Here is a 13,696-nt window from a genome sequence, read left to right as displayed (position 1 = left end):
CCACATATCACTAACATTGATGAAAAGTGACAGTGAAGAACCATAGGCAGTCCAAAGAACACAGAAGTCTGGGAACAACAATTTGGTGAAAACAAGCTAGTAAGTCTTATACAACTTACCATATATTACAATTGTTGACTTTCATACTGCTACAGAATCACCAAGGAAAGATTTAAAAAATCAGTATTCTATTTATGGGCAGGGAGGTATGTCATAAAGTTTAATAACATGTCTATATAAAAATCATAAATTTTAACCAAAACACTTCATTTTCCAATGATGTACCATTACTGTTGTTACATTTAATGACTTTTAATTTCTCTTTAATTTTGGACACCATAAAGGCAAAGTGAACAGCTAATATAAAGATGAAATGTATTGATACTTAAGGAATACAGTGAAGGACGGGACAAAGTTTTCCCATCTTCAAGAAAGACATGGTTTCTGTTGAGCTTGACAAAGGGGACTGGGATTCTGATACATAAAAGGCAACTCCTGCTGTAATGAGAAAATTAGTAAAGGAGCTCACTGCCACGAATACTTAACATACTCGGGTACTATGCCATTCCCAGACCTAAGAGAGATGCAATGTCAGAAAAAGGAAAATAAGAAACACTCCTGGAATAATAAAAACCCCTTTTGTTATTCAAACTTTATTTCTCCTCTGCTGTTTCGATTTCTGAGTACATAGGGCATAGTGCTGCATTAGGCCGGCATACAAAAGCATCAGTTTCACTTCCCAACTCTGTTAGCTGTTCTAGAGAAGACACACAAGGATAGTGGTCTTTTAACATATTTGGTAATTTAGAAGTCTTATCCTGCAGACGCCGTGAACGTCTCACTGGTGTTAGAAACTTCAGCTCTTTAAATATGGAATTTGTTTCTTCAAGCTGAATCTTCTTTTTTATACTGAAAAACAAACAAAAGACCCACAAAATTATTCCCAAAGTTTAAAAATGTGCGTGAACACTTTTGCATTGTACTTTTATGCTATTTGTCATACTATATTTGGTACATTACAACCATTGATGGATTGTTTTATAGAAAGGAAAAGGTATTGTAAGATCATGGTGGTGAGAAACTTTTCTCTACTTTCTAAACATCTGTAGAATAATAGGCTAACTGTTTAATCCAAACCTGTTGAAGTTAGCAATACATAATAAGAAGTTAGAGGAAAACAATGTGAAAGTTAGTTTACCTTTGCAAGTATGGCGTAGTAGAAACATTAAATTTAATCAAGCAACTCTCCCTGGTTTCTTTATTGGGAGTTTTAACATTATAGGTTGGATCTGTTGTTTTGTCCTCTTGCTCTTTTTCACAATCAAGAAACCCTACACTTCTACGATGTTTATTTTCCATTTTCTGCTTGTCTGGCTCAGGATCAACACCTGGGTTTTCAATGTTGATTTCGTGGACTTGTTTCTTGGTTATACAAGCATCCTCAGTATTTTCTCCTATACAGAACACATTCATTCATAAATTAAACTTTGGCCATACTTTAAGAATAAATTCAGAAGACATTTAAGTTAGTCACAGTTGACCAAACTTTCAAAACAAAAGAAACAAACTGCCATTGCTTAACTAATACCTTTCCTAAGCAGACACTGCTGCCAACTATTTAGAAGTATTTACTGAGTATCTCTTATACATCAGGTATTATTGATGCACCTGTTTATGAAGTCCTGGATAATGCACTGGACCACAAGGTCGGCTTGAACGGCAAGGTCAGCAGTTCAAACTTACCAGCGGCTTCTTGGAAACCCTATCTATATACAGGGTCCCTATGAGTGAGAATCGACTCGATGGCACTTAACAACAACAACATAGATACAAATATATGAATGAAATTGTAGGTATAAATATATGAATGAACATTTAAAAATAGTTCTGAATGAGACAAATACTGTGGTAGAAACAAAGGGCTATGGGAATGATAAAAAGGAGCAACAACTCTGCTGGAAGAATAGTGGATAGCTAGGGAAGGTTTTGCAAGTGACATTTTAGGCTGTGTCTTGAAAAATGAGTAGTTGAGTAGAACAAGATGATAGTGTTGTTCTGAAGCATAAAAATAAATGACTGATTAAGACAATACTAAAGATCCAGTGTGTTCAGAATTCATGATGATAAAGAGGAGGATGGGAGTGTGGGGAAGCAAGTGGTCAGATCAGATTGAAAAGCAGGGCTGGATTGTAAAAACCTTTATGCATCTATGTAAAGAGTTTGACAAAGTTATTAAATCATAACGGGATACTATTTCATACCTACTAGAATGGCTAATATCAAACAACAACAAAAACAAGTGTTAACAAAGATATGGAAGTTGAAGCCTTTATACATTGTTGGTAGAAATGTAAAACAATATAGACACTGTGGAAACGTATGGCAATTTCTCAAAAAGAATTTCATTTAAGCCAGAGCAACGTTTTGTTTTTCTATTCCCCTCCTTCTGGGGGTGGGGAAGGAATATGGGTGTATTCTTTAAATAGCCCAGGTAAGAGCTGTACGTGATATGCCTATGGGTAACAGGCATAGTGATGGACAGAAGCAGATGGATTTTAAACAATATTTAGGAAGTTAACCTAACAGGACTTTGAATGGTTGAAGAGTGAGGTGTTTTGTTGTTGTTAAGTGCCATTGAGTCGGTTCCAACCCATAGCGATCTTGCATAGAAAGATTTCTAAGGAGCAGCTGGTGACCTTGAACCACTGGCCTTGCAGTTCAAATGGATTTACAGTCTGGCACATTAACCCACAGCACCACACCAGGACTTCAAGTACTAGTCTATTAAGGAATTGTGGGGGTTTTTTTGGTTGTAGTTAAGTGCCTTTGAATCCATTCCAACTCAACACAAGCCTCTATAGGGTTTCCGAGGCTATAAATCTTTGTGGGAGCAAAAAGCCTCATCTTTCTTCCACAGAGGTGTTGGTGGACTCGAACCGCCAACCTTGTGGTTCACAGTCCAGTGTTTATCATATAGAGCAACCATGCTCCCATTAAGGAATCAAAAGCTAGAATAATTAAAGATCTAAATGTTTGTTTTATCATTTCCACATATATCTATAGCAAGTAAAAACTATGAGGAAAATGGCTCTTTTTCTTTTATACATTTTTGTTGTTATTGAGAACACACACAACAACAGAACATACACCAACTTAGCAATTTCTACATATAATTCAGAGACACTGATTTATAGTTTTTGAATAGTGCAACCATACCCATCCTCCTTTTCTGAGTTGTTCTTTCTTCATTAACATAAACTAACTGCCCCATATCTGCTATGTAATCTTTCAAGTTGCAGTTGTCAATTTTATATCATATGGTTTCTCTTTTTAACTTATATTTTTGGAGTGGAGTACAAGTAACGAGTTAGACTCCTGGTGTGGCGATATAGGATCAGCAATGGACTGCGAACCACGAGGTCAGTGGTTCAAACCCACCAGCTGTTTCTTGGAAACCCTAAAACAGGGTTTCTCTGAGTCAGAACCAACTTAATGGCACTTAAAAACAACAGGAGTATGAAGTTAGGGTTAGGACCATGATTATGTCTAGAGTATACCTAGGACTTCATAAAATGTTAGGTTAGGGGTTGAATGACAGTTATGTTCATTTTTATTTCCTTGAAATCTACTTGATTTCCTCTTTATTTAAAAGTTCTTTAGCTATATTGTTCTCTCTGTCAAGTTTATCATACTCTAGTGACTTGTGTGTTGCTCTGACGCTAGAAGCTATGCCACTGGAATTTTAAACACCAGCAGGGGCACCCATGGTGAACAGGTTTCAGTGGAGATTCCACACTAAGCCTGGCTAGTAAAAAGGAAAGGTGAACCACTTCTGAAAGACTAGTCATTGAAAATCTTATGAATTGTTGTGGAATGTTGCTTGATAAAGAGCTAGAAGACAAAGTACTATAATGAAATGTGCAAAGATCTAGAGTTAGTAAACCAAAAGGGAAGAACATGCTCAGCATTTCTCAAGTTGAAAGAACTGAAGAAAAAATTCAAGCCTTGAATTGTAATACTGAAGGATTCTATGGACACTGAACTGCTAATCATAGGATTAGCAGTTCAAATCCACCAGACATTCCTTGGAAACCCAATACAGGGTCACTATGGGTTGGAGCCAACTCAATGAGACTTAACAACAACAAAAGGCAAAAAGAATCCTGTTATGGCACCGCAGGATAAGAATTGGACTGCAAGGTTGGTTTGAACTGCAAGGTCAGTAGTTCTAACTCACCAGCCACTCCTTGGAGACCTTGTACAGGGTTCCTATGAGTCAGAATTGACTTGACGGCACTTATAACAATGGGTAAAATATTGAATGAAGCAGGAAGCATAAAAAAAAAAAAAAAAATGAAAGAAATATAGTCACTCTTCCAAAAGAATCACTCGATATTCAACCATTTCAAACGATAACATGTGATCAAGGAATAAGTCCAAGCAGCACTGAAGGCAATGGTAAAACACAGGTTCCAGGAATTGACGGACTACAAATTGAACTGTTTCCACAAAGTGATGCAGTGCTGGAGACACACATTAGTCTACACCAAGATATCTGGAAGGCACCTATTAGACCAATCAATTGGAAGAGATCTGTATTTGTGCTTATTCCAAAGAAAGGTGACCCAACGGAATGCGGAAACCATCAAACAATATCATTAATATTACATGCAAGTAAAATTTTGCTGAAGTTAATCAAAGAATGATTACAGCAAAACATCAGCAGGGAGCTACCAGCAATTCAAGTCTGATTAAGAAGAGGATGTGGAATGAGGGATTTCATTGCTAATGGTAGATGGATCTTGGATACCAGAAAGATGTTCACGTCTGCTTTACTGAATATACAGAGGCATTCAATTGTGTGGATCATGCAAATTATGGATAACATTGCAAAGAATGGACATTCCAAAACACATAATTGTGCTCATGAAGAACCTATACATAGACCAAGAGGCAACTGTTAGAACAGAACAAGGAGATACTGAATGATTTAACTTCAGGAAAGATTTCCACCAGGGCTATATCCTTTCATCATACTTATTCAGTCTGTGTGCCGAGCAAATAATCCAAGAAGAAGAACATGGCATCAGGATTTGATGAAGGCTCAATAACAACCTGTTATATACAGACGACACAAGCCTGCTTGCTGACAGTGAAGACAACTTGAAATACATATCAATGAAGATTGAAGAAAAGAGAATTGAACCTCAATGTAAAGGTTCATTGAAATGAAAATCCTCTCAATTGGACCAAAAAATAGCATGATAAGTGGAGAAAAGATTGAAGTTGTCAAAGACTTTATTTTGCTTGGATCCACAATTAATGCTCTTGGAAGCAGAATTCAAGAAGTCAAAGAAAGTTTTGCATTACACAAATCTGCTGCACAAGACCGCTTTAAAGAGTTCAAGTTGCAAAGCTGTCCGTTTGAGGGTTAAGGTGCGCCTGACCCAAACCATGGTATTTTCAATCACCTTATATGCATGTGAAAGCTGGACAGTGAATAGGAAAGACTACAGAAGAATTGATAAATTTGAATTATGGTGTTGACAAAGAATATTGAAAGTACAAAAAAATTTGTCTTGGAAGTACAGTCTGAATATTTAGAAGCCAAGATGGTGAGACTCTGTCTCTTGTTTTTTTTTTTTAAAGATGTAAAGTTTTATTTTGGTTGTAATAAATAGTTACATATAACATATCTAGCCCTACACCCTGTCCCACCCCATACAGTTTCCTGAGCATTCTCACTTCTTGTCCTCCTCCTTCTTGTCCTTCTTGCCATCCTTGGTGGCCTGGGAGGCTAGGGAGCCCATAGCATTTTGAACAGCCTCATTGTTGGGGTCCATGCCTGGAAGGTTCTCCAAGACGCTCTGAAGAAACTCAGGGTCCTGCATCACATCATAATCATCCTTCTCCTTGGCTGGTTCAGATGTGTCCATGGCTGAACTGGCATCAATGTCAGCAGATTCTGCCTGGCAAAACTCTGCTCCCTGCAGGGACATTTGCAAGGCATACGCAATCTGTTCTTCCTCAGTCATACTGCTTAGGTCAGGGAGTCCGGCGCGACCAAATTCCTGTTGGCTGATGGTCATTTTCAGCAGGGCATCATCTGAGTCTTCAGCCCCAGCTGTAGCAATTCTGGCTTCTGCAGCAGAGGTGGTAGCTGCCCACTGGGCCTCCTCTTCCTGCCTCTGTTGCTGCTCTTCTGTAGAAACATGAAGGGCCACGGCCAGCTCAGGATCAGCACTAGGATCTACTCCAAATTCAAAGTCACTGGCACCAAGACCCAGCATGGTGCCACCTTCACCAGCCAAAATTGGAGAACTGATGAGGGCATCAGCCAAGTCACCAGGTAAGAACCGGTTCCATCTTTGCCATTCAGTGTGTTGACAAAGGCAGTCAGCTTTTCTGTGTTCACCTCCTCTTCCCCAAAATTGGTAATGTCAACATTTATTTTCTCCTTCTGAGGCGTTTGGCCAGTTTCGCCAGATCCTTCTCGTTGTCTTCCACGGAGCTTCCCACAAAAGCAATGATGCACATCTTGTGATTCTTGCCCTGTTGGTGCTTCAGAGCCAGGTGGGCCAAGCAGATGCCAGTGCAGAAGGTGATCTTGCCCTTGGGTTGGACAGTGTGGAGCTTGGACAGGATGCGACCTGTGTCAGGGGTGAGTGTGGTCAGCACTTCACAGTCATTGGCTAACATGATGAGGCCCACATTGTTCTCGGGGTTGCTTCGCGTCTTGGAGTGACATACTATGTTGACAGCATCCTGCTGAGCCTGAGGTGGGTAGGCAGAAAGTCCCCATTCTGCATATACTCACTGTTATCCACATGGTTGGTAAAGTGGAGGGTCAATGAACAAGAGGAAGGCCCCAAATGAGATGAACTAACACAGTGGCAGCAACAATGGGCTCAAACAACAATTGTGAGGATGGTTCAGGGCCAGGCAGTGTTTCAGTCTGGTTTCTTATTTTCCTTTTTGTAGATTTGTTTTACTGTAAATATTTTTCTATCCGGGTTAAGTTCTGGGTGATATTGTCATGGATGTTAATCTCAGGTTATTGTCTGCTGTTATTGGTTCTCTGACCAAAGAACTCTTTTTAGTATTTTTGTAAGATTGGTCTGTTTTTAAAAAATTCTCTTAATTTCTGCTAAGCTGAAAATGTCTTCATATTTGGTTAAGAATTATGATTCTTATTTGACAACTTTTCTGAGTCTTACGTATGTTATCTCATTGTCTTTCGCCTGCATAATTTCTGTTGAGAAATCAGTGCTTTATCTTGCTAGTTTTCCTTTGTAGGTAACGTTTCATTTTTTCCCAAGCTCCTCTCAGGATTCTTTCCTTGTGTTTGGCATTGCAGAGTTTAATTAGTCTTGGTGAGTTTCTTCTAGGGTCCATCCTATTTGTAGTTTGTTCAATTTCTTGAATGTTTATTGTCTTGCCTTTCAGGATGTTAGGCAAGTTTTCTTCCAACAACTCTTAACTATTGTCTGTGTGTTTTGTTTTTGATGTTTCTCTCATACTTCAGACATACTGTCAGGAGGGACCAGTTTCTGGAGAAGGATATCATGTTTGGTAGGGTGGAGGGTCAGAGAAAAAGAGGAAGACCCCCAGGCGAGATGGATTGGCAAAGTGGCAGCATCAATGGCCTCAAGCATGGCAACAATAGTAAGGTTGGCCTAGGATCAGGCAGTTTCGTTCTGCTGTGCATAAGGTCGCTATGAGTCAGTACCAACTCAATGGCACCTAACAACAACAATAGATTCATTTCTACTTTTTTGCCCTTTCAGTGTATTATCTTTTCCTGAAGTCTTTAACTATTAATCTTCTGGCTTGCTAATTGCTGTTTTTGTATGATTTTCAATTTTTCATTTATTCTGTGTTTACCTTGATTTCATCTGCAGTTTTCTCAATCATTCTTTCAAATCTATTGAAGGTACCCAAATATCACTCTTTAAATTCCTTTTCAGATAGTTCTGATATCATTTTTGGTATTATATTTTCTGACTCTGTTTTGGTAATTTGTTTGAGGCACTCAGTCTTGTTTCTTTGTGTAATCTGAAATTGTCTGCTGTCTCTGAGATATTATGGTGTCATAGTATTTATATTTACTTGATGTTTATATGTTGGTGTGTTCTCAAGCACTCATATCTATCTCCTGGTGGATGGGATAGAGACTGAAACGTGTATGCAGTTCTGTTTGTGTAGAACAGTTTAGGGTGGGTTCATAAGCCTCTAGATAGAGGGGCGGCATGCCTGTTGTCTGAACCCAGGAGACTCGGAAAAATAGGAGACTCGGAAAAATAGGAGAGCCATACTTCCCTTGTCACCAGCCTCTAGTGAGCGTCCTGTACCTTCGGTTCCTGTGTTTATAAATGGAGAACAGAACTTAAAATTATCAGACTTTGTAGAGCACAAAAGCTCAAGATGGCTGCACTGCTCCAGGCTGACAGCCTGCCTGCCTGTCTTCTTTCTTACCCCTCCTGTGCAGCTTCCTCTTTCTACTGACACTCAATCCATGTCTTCATCCTATCCCCTACAGCTCAGGGTTCCAAAATCACCATCTGTATCGGTTTCACTTGGCCTCCTATTTCCTGGTTGCAGAGGGTCAGCTTGGCACATCTTGCCCCACCACATAGAAAAAGTTTTAAAGAGTACAATGCTCCAGCAGGCAATCTTTACTCGTTTCACATTTTGGGGGTTTTGATTAGATTTCAGGCAATATTTTTGCCTTTAGGTTTAAAGATTATCTCAGGACAACAGATTCAGGGATTCATCCAACCTCTATGGCTCTATAAATTCTGATAATTTTAAGTTCTGTTCTCTATTTATAAACTAAGTGTGTTATGTATTTTTGTTTGTTTTTGTTATGTTATGCTTTGATCAGCATGATTCTATAAAATCTTTGATCAAAATGCTCAGTAATGGTAGCCTGACATCATCCAATTCTGCTGGCCTCACAGCAAAGGATGTATTTATTCACGGAAGCAATTAACCACACATTCCATATGATATTTCTATTCCTGGCTCTCATTACGCAGTTGCTCAGGCAAATAGAAATCAATTGTTGCAGTCACCTGAAAGTTTTTAAGATTCCAGGCACTACACAATAAACTTGCTAAGTATAACAGAAGCACTAAGCACTGGGATGTCCCAAGACACCATTACCCTAAAACTCTAAATCAAGTAGCCAAATCCCATGTTTCTGATTGAACATAAGTAGCCTTACCTCAGCCACTACTCGCTCTGCTGTGAGTATATCTATCACAGAAGTTTAAAAAAGTTGCTCTTCTTGTGAAATTCTTATTTCCACTTCTCTTTTTAGCACTTGAGAAAGAAGATTAGGTTATTTGTAACCTTTGTTCTTTTATTTGTGGCAACTAGTCTTCCTGGTTTTCCTCTGTCTCTTTGAAAATTACTTCTCAAATTCCTTTATTAAATATTATAAGTAAGATCAGAGCAATTACATGTTCTCCTGGGGCACATTAACAGCCATGACAAATGGAAATACTCTGTTCAGTGAAACATACTAGCAAACATACAACATCTAAATAAGCAGCTAAACATACAAGCATCACTTCCTCACACACAGATAATCCATTAGAATATTATCTACAGCTTTTAAACCAAAAACATACATAACACACTTAGTTTATAAATTTAGTATGACCTTGAATTTTATTTTAAATTTATTTTGTGTACATATAGGAGCTCTGGTAGCATAGTGGTTACGAATCAGGCTGTGAACCTTAAGGTCAGCGGTTCGAAACTACCAGCCGCTCCGCGGGAGAAAGATGAGGCTTTCTACTCCCGTAAAGATTTACACCCTTGGAAACCCTGTACAGGGTCGCTATGGGTCGGAACCGACTCGATGGCACTTAACAACAACAACTTAAAAAAAGGAATACTTGTAAATATACTGTATAAATCAATTTGGTAACATCAATCAAAAGCTATAAAGAATTGAAACTGACTCCTGTTAACATTAATCAAAGCAAAATAACCAGATACAAGCAAAGATGTATATAACTAACTATTGCTATGTTCCATTGAGTCAATTCTGACTCATAGCAACCCTATCTATATTAGAGTAAAACTACCCATAGGGTTTCCCTAGGCTGTAATCTTTAGGGGGGAGTCCTGGTTTGGTGCTATAGGATAAGTACTAGCCTACTAACTGCAAGGTCTGTGGTTCAAACCCACCAGTTGATCTTTGGTAAGCCATAAGGCCGTTATCTTTAAAGAAGCAGATTCACTTTTCTTCTGAAGAGCTACTGGTGGGTTCAAACAGCTGACCTTTCAGTTAGCAATTAAGCATTTAACCATTATACTACAAGGGTTCCTCAGTGTGTAGTATTTGCTGACTGACTGATAATATAGTATTACAGTAAAAACTAAGAAATAATTCTAACAAGGAAACTATATCTTAATTATAGTGATTTCTTTCCCTATTTAGTAAGCCACTATTAACAATGCCTAAAGTTCAATTAATTATGAGCCATAGATGGTAATACCTGCTTTATATATATTTACTCATTCAATGTCCCCAACAATCTTGAGAAAGACATTAACATTATCTAGGGTTTACAAAAAATAGGGGGGCTAAATCTCTTGCCAAAGGTGTAATTGGCAAAGCCTACATCTGATTCTAAGGAGCCCTGATGGTGCAATGGTTAAGTGCTTGACTGTTAATCAAAAGGCTGGCAGTTTGAACCCACCGCTACCCTGGGGAAAAAGATATGGTGGCCAGCTTCCATAAACGGTAAGCCAAACCTTCCGCCACTGAGTCAATCCTGACTCAAAGTGATGCTAAACAGGGCTTCCAAGACTTTAAAGCTTTATGGGAGCAAACAGCCTTATGTTTCTCCTTGAAGTGACTGGTGGATTGAACTGCCAACCTTATAGTTTAGTAGCCCAATGCTTAATTCACAGAGCCACCAAGTCTATTTGGAAAAACTATGGTGTGGTAGTTTTTTTTTTATATCTTATTCCAGAAAACGTTTAAATTTTATGCAGCTAACTAATAAATTTTGTACCTCATCTATATCTAATAACCACAGTAAATTAGAGAATTCTTGTGGCACTGCGAGTTAATGTGCTGGACTGCAAGGTCAGTTTGAATTTTAATGTCAGCAGTTCAAACTCACTGGCTGCTGTACAGGATCAATATGAGTTGGAAGTGACTTGATGGCAATTAACAACAACAACAGACAGACTAGGACAAAGGAAAGACACACAAATTCTGAGTGTTCAGTCACTGAAAACCTCATGAATAGCAGCAGAACACTGTCAGATAGAGTGCCAGAAGATGAGACCCTCAGGTTGGAAGGAATTCAAAATCCAACTGAGGAAGAGGTGCATTCTCAAACTCGAGTTAACAATTAATGACATTAATGGAATAAAGCTTTCAGGGCCTTCATTTGCTGATAGGAGGGCACAACTTAAAATGAGGAAAAACAGCTGCAAACACGCATTGATAATTGGAACATGGTATGTACAAATTGGAACATTGAATGTATGAAGTATAATATAGGAAAATTGACTATTCAAAGGCTTTCAACTGTGTAGATCATGACAAACTATGGGTAACATTGTGAAGGATGGGTATTCCGGGACACTTAATTGTACTCATGAGGAAACTTTACATAGACACAGACCTAGACAAAGGCGGTTGTTGGAACAGAAAAAGGGAGAATTGAATGGCTTAAAATCAGGAAAGGTGTGTGCCAGGATTGTATATGTAGTCAGTCTGTATGCTGAGCAAATAATCCAAGAAGCTGGGTTATATGAAGAGCTTGAATTCAAGATTGAAGAAAGACTCATTAATGTGATGTGCAAATGATACAACCTTGCTTTAGCTGAAAGCCAGTAAGTTTTAAAATATTTAGTGATGAAGATCAAAGCATACAACTTTCAGAATGAATTAGACTCCAAACATAAATAAAAAATCCATACAACTGGCATCCTGATAAATGGAGAAAAGATTGAAGTTGTCAAAGACATCATTTTTCTTGGATCAACATTCATGATAAGAAATCAAATGACACATTACATTAGGCAAATCTGCAAAAGAGCTCTTTTGAAAGTGTTGTAGAAGAAAGACACCAAAACCAAGCCATGGTATTTTCAATTGCCTGAATATATGTGAAAATTGGGCAACGAATAAGGAAGACCATAGACAAATCAATGCATTTGAATTTGATGATGGAGAATATGAAAAGTACCGTGGACTGCCAGAAGAACAACAAATCTGTGTTGAAAGAAGTACAGCCAGAATGCTCCTTAGAAGCCAGAATGGGGAGACTTTGCCTCTCATACTTAGGACATGTTATCAGAAGGGACAAATCATGCTTGATAAAGTGGAGGGTCAGTGACAAAGAGGAAGACCCTCAAGTAGATAAGATCTATACAGTGGCAATTCAGTGGGCTCAACTGTAAAAACAGCTGTTAAGATGGTGCAGAACTGGGCAGTGTTTCATTCTTTGATGCACAGGGTCAATATGAGTTGGAACCGACTCAACGGCACCTAACAACATCACAGTCATTCTGCCCCACATTTTAAGACATGAAATTAAGGTTTAGAGATGTAGAGTAACTTTCACAGACAATGACAAATTCAGGTTTAAACCACGTGTCCTAATTTTAAAAATTCTTTAAACTACATAAATCCACTATATCACAAAGGTGGGTAAACAGAAGTACGAGGGAAACAGCAATGTACATATTTTTTAAATTAAAAAATAAAAAAGGAATTCAATAAAATCACATTCACTTGAAAGAAATCAAAGAAACTACCTTACCCAAATTAACTTTTTCTTGACTCTTCATTGTTAGAATATCTGCAATTGCATGTCGCATCTCTTCAATAGGCTTAATTTTTTAAATAAACAAAGCAAACTCATAAGTTTCATATTTCTACACATTAACTAAGTTATCCATGTTGAAAATATTAAAATCATAGTGATTAAAATTTCACTTTTAAAAATAAGACAGTGGTTCTTGAACCATGATTCTCAGAACACATATTTTGCCATTACAACTGCAAAATGCTGTCTTTTGCAATATACAGGATGAAAATGAAGTTAAAGGATAGAATTTTATAAGTCAGAAATTTTCCTAATCATTTTCTTAATTCTTTGGTAACAATTACTACTTGAATGACTGGATAAAATAAAAACAAGTAGCAAATTACCATTCTTAAAGCCTAAAACCAAACCTATTACCATCAAATTGACGCGGACTCACAGTGACTGGAAAGGACAGAGCAGAATTGCTCATTGGCTTTCCAAGGCTGCAATCTATAAAAGCTAGCTGCTGTATCATTTTACTATGGAGTAGCTGGTGGGTTAGAGCCAATGATTTTAGTTAGCAGCTGAGCACTTTAACCACACTGTATCACCAAAAAACCCCACAAAAAAAGCAACCCACTGTCATCAAGTTGATTCCAACTCATAGCAAACCTATCTAGGGTTTCGGAGACTGTGAATCTTTACCAGAGCAGAAAACCTCAGCTTCCTGTTGATGAGTGGCCGGTAGGTTTGAACTGCTGACCTTGCAGTTAGCCTACTCTCTTACCCACAATGCCACCAGGGCTCTTTAAATGACCAATTGAAATATCTAATAACTTAAATAGTAAGTTTAATATTAAGTTTAATGTCCTCTTTTCTCTACATTTAGGTTGATGGTTACATTTTTTGTT

At 38.1% G+C, this 13,696-nt stretch overlaps 1 pseudogene; it reads right to left on the bottom strand.

Annotated features, from left to right (window-relative positions):
- Window positions 1–653: 653 nt before the first annotated feature.
- LOC102838709 overlaps window positions 654–13,696 on the bottom strand; it is a 43,621-nt pseudogene continuing 30,578 nt past the window's right edge.

The sequence above is a fragment of the Chrysochloris asiatica genome, unplaced genomic scaffold (genome assembly GCF_000296735.1).
Source record: "Chrysochloris asiatica unplaced genomic scaffold, ChrAsi1.0 scaffold00494, whole genome shotgun sequence".
NCBI lineage: Eukaryota > Metazoa > Chordata > Mammalia > Afrosoricida > Chrysochloridae > Chrysochloris > Chrysochloris asiatica.
The sequence above is the reverse complement of the archived record's forward strand: the minus strand, read 5'-3'. Positions and strand labels throughout refer to the sequence as shown.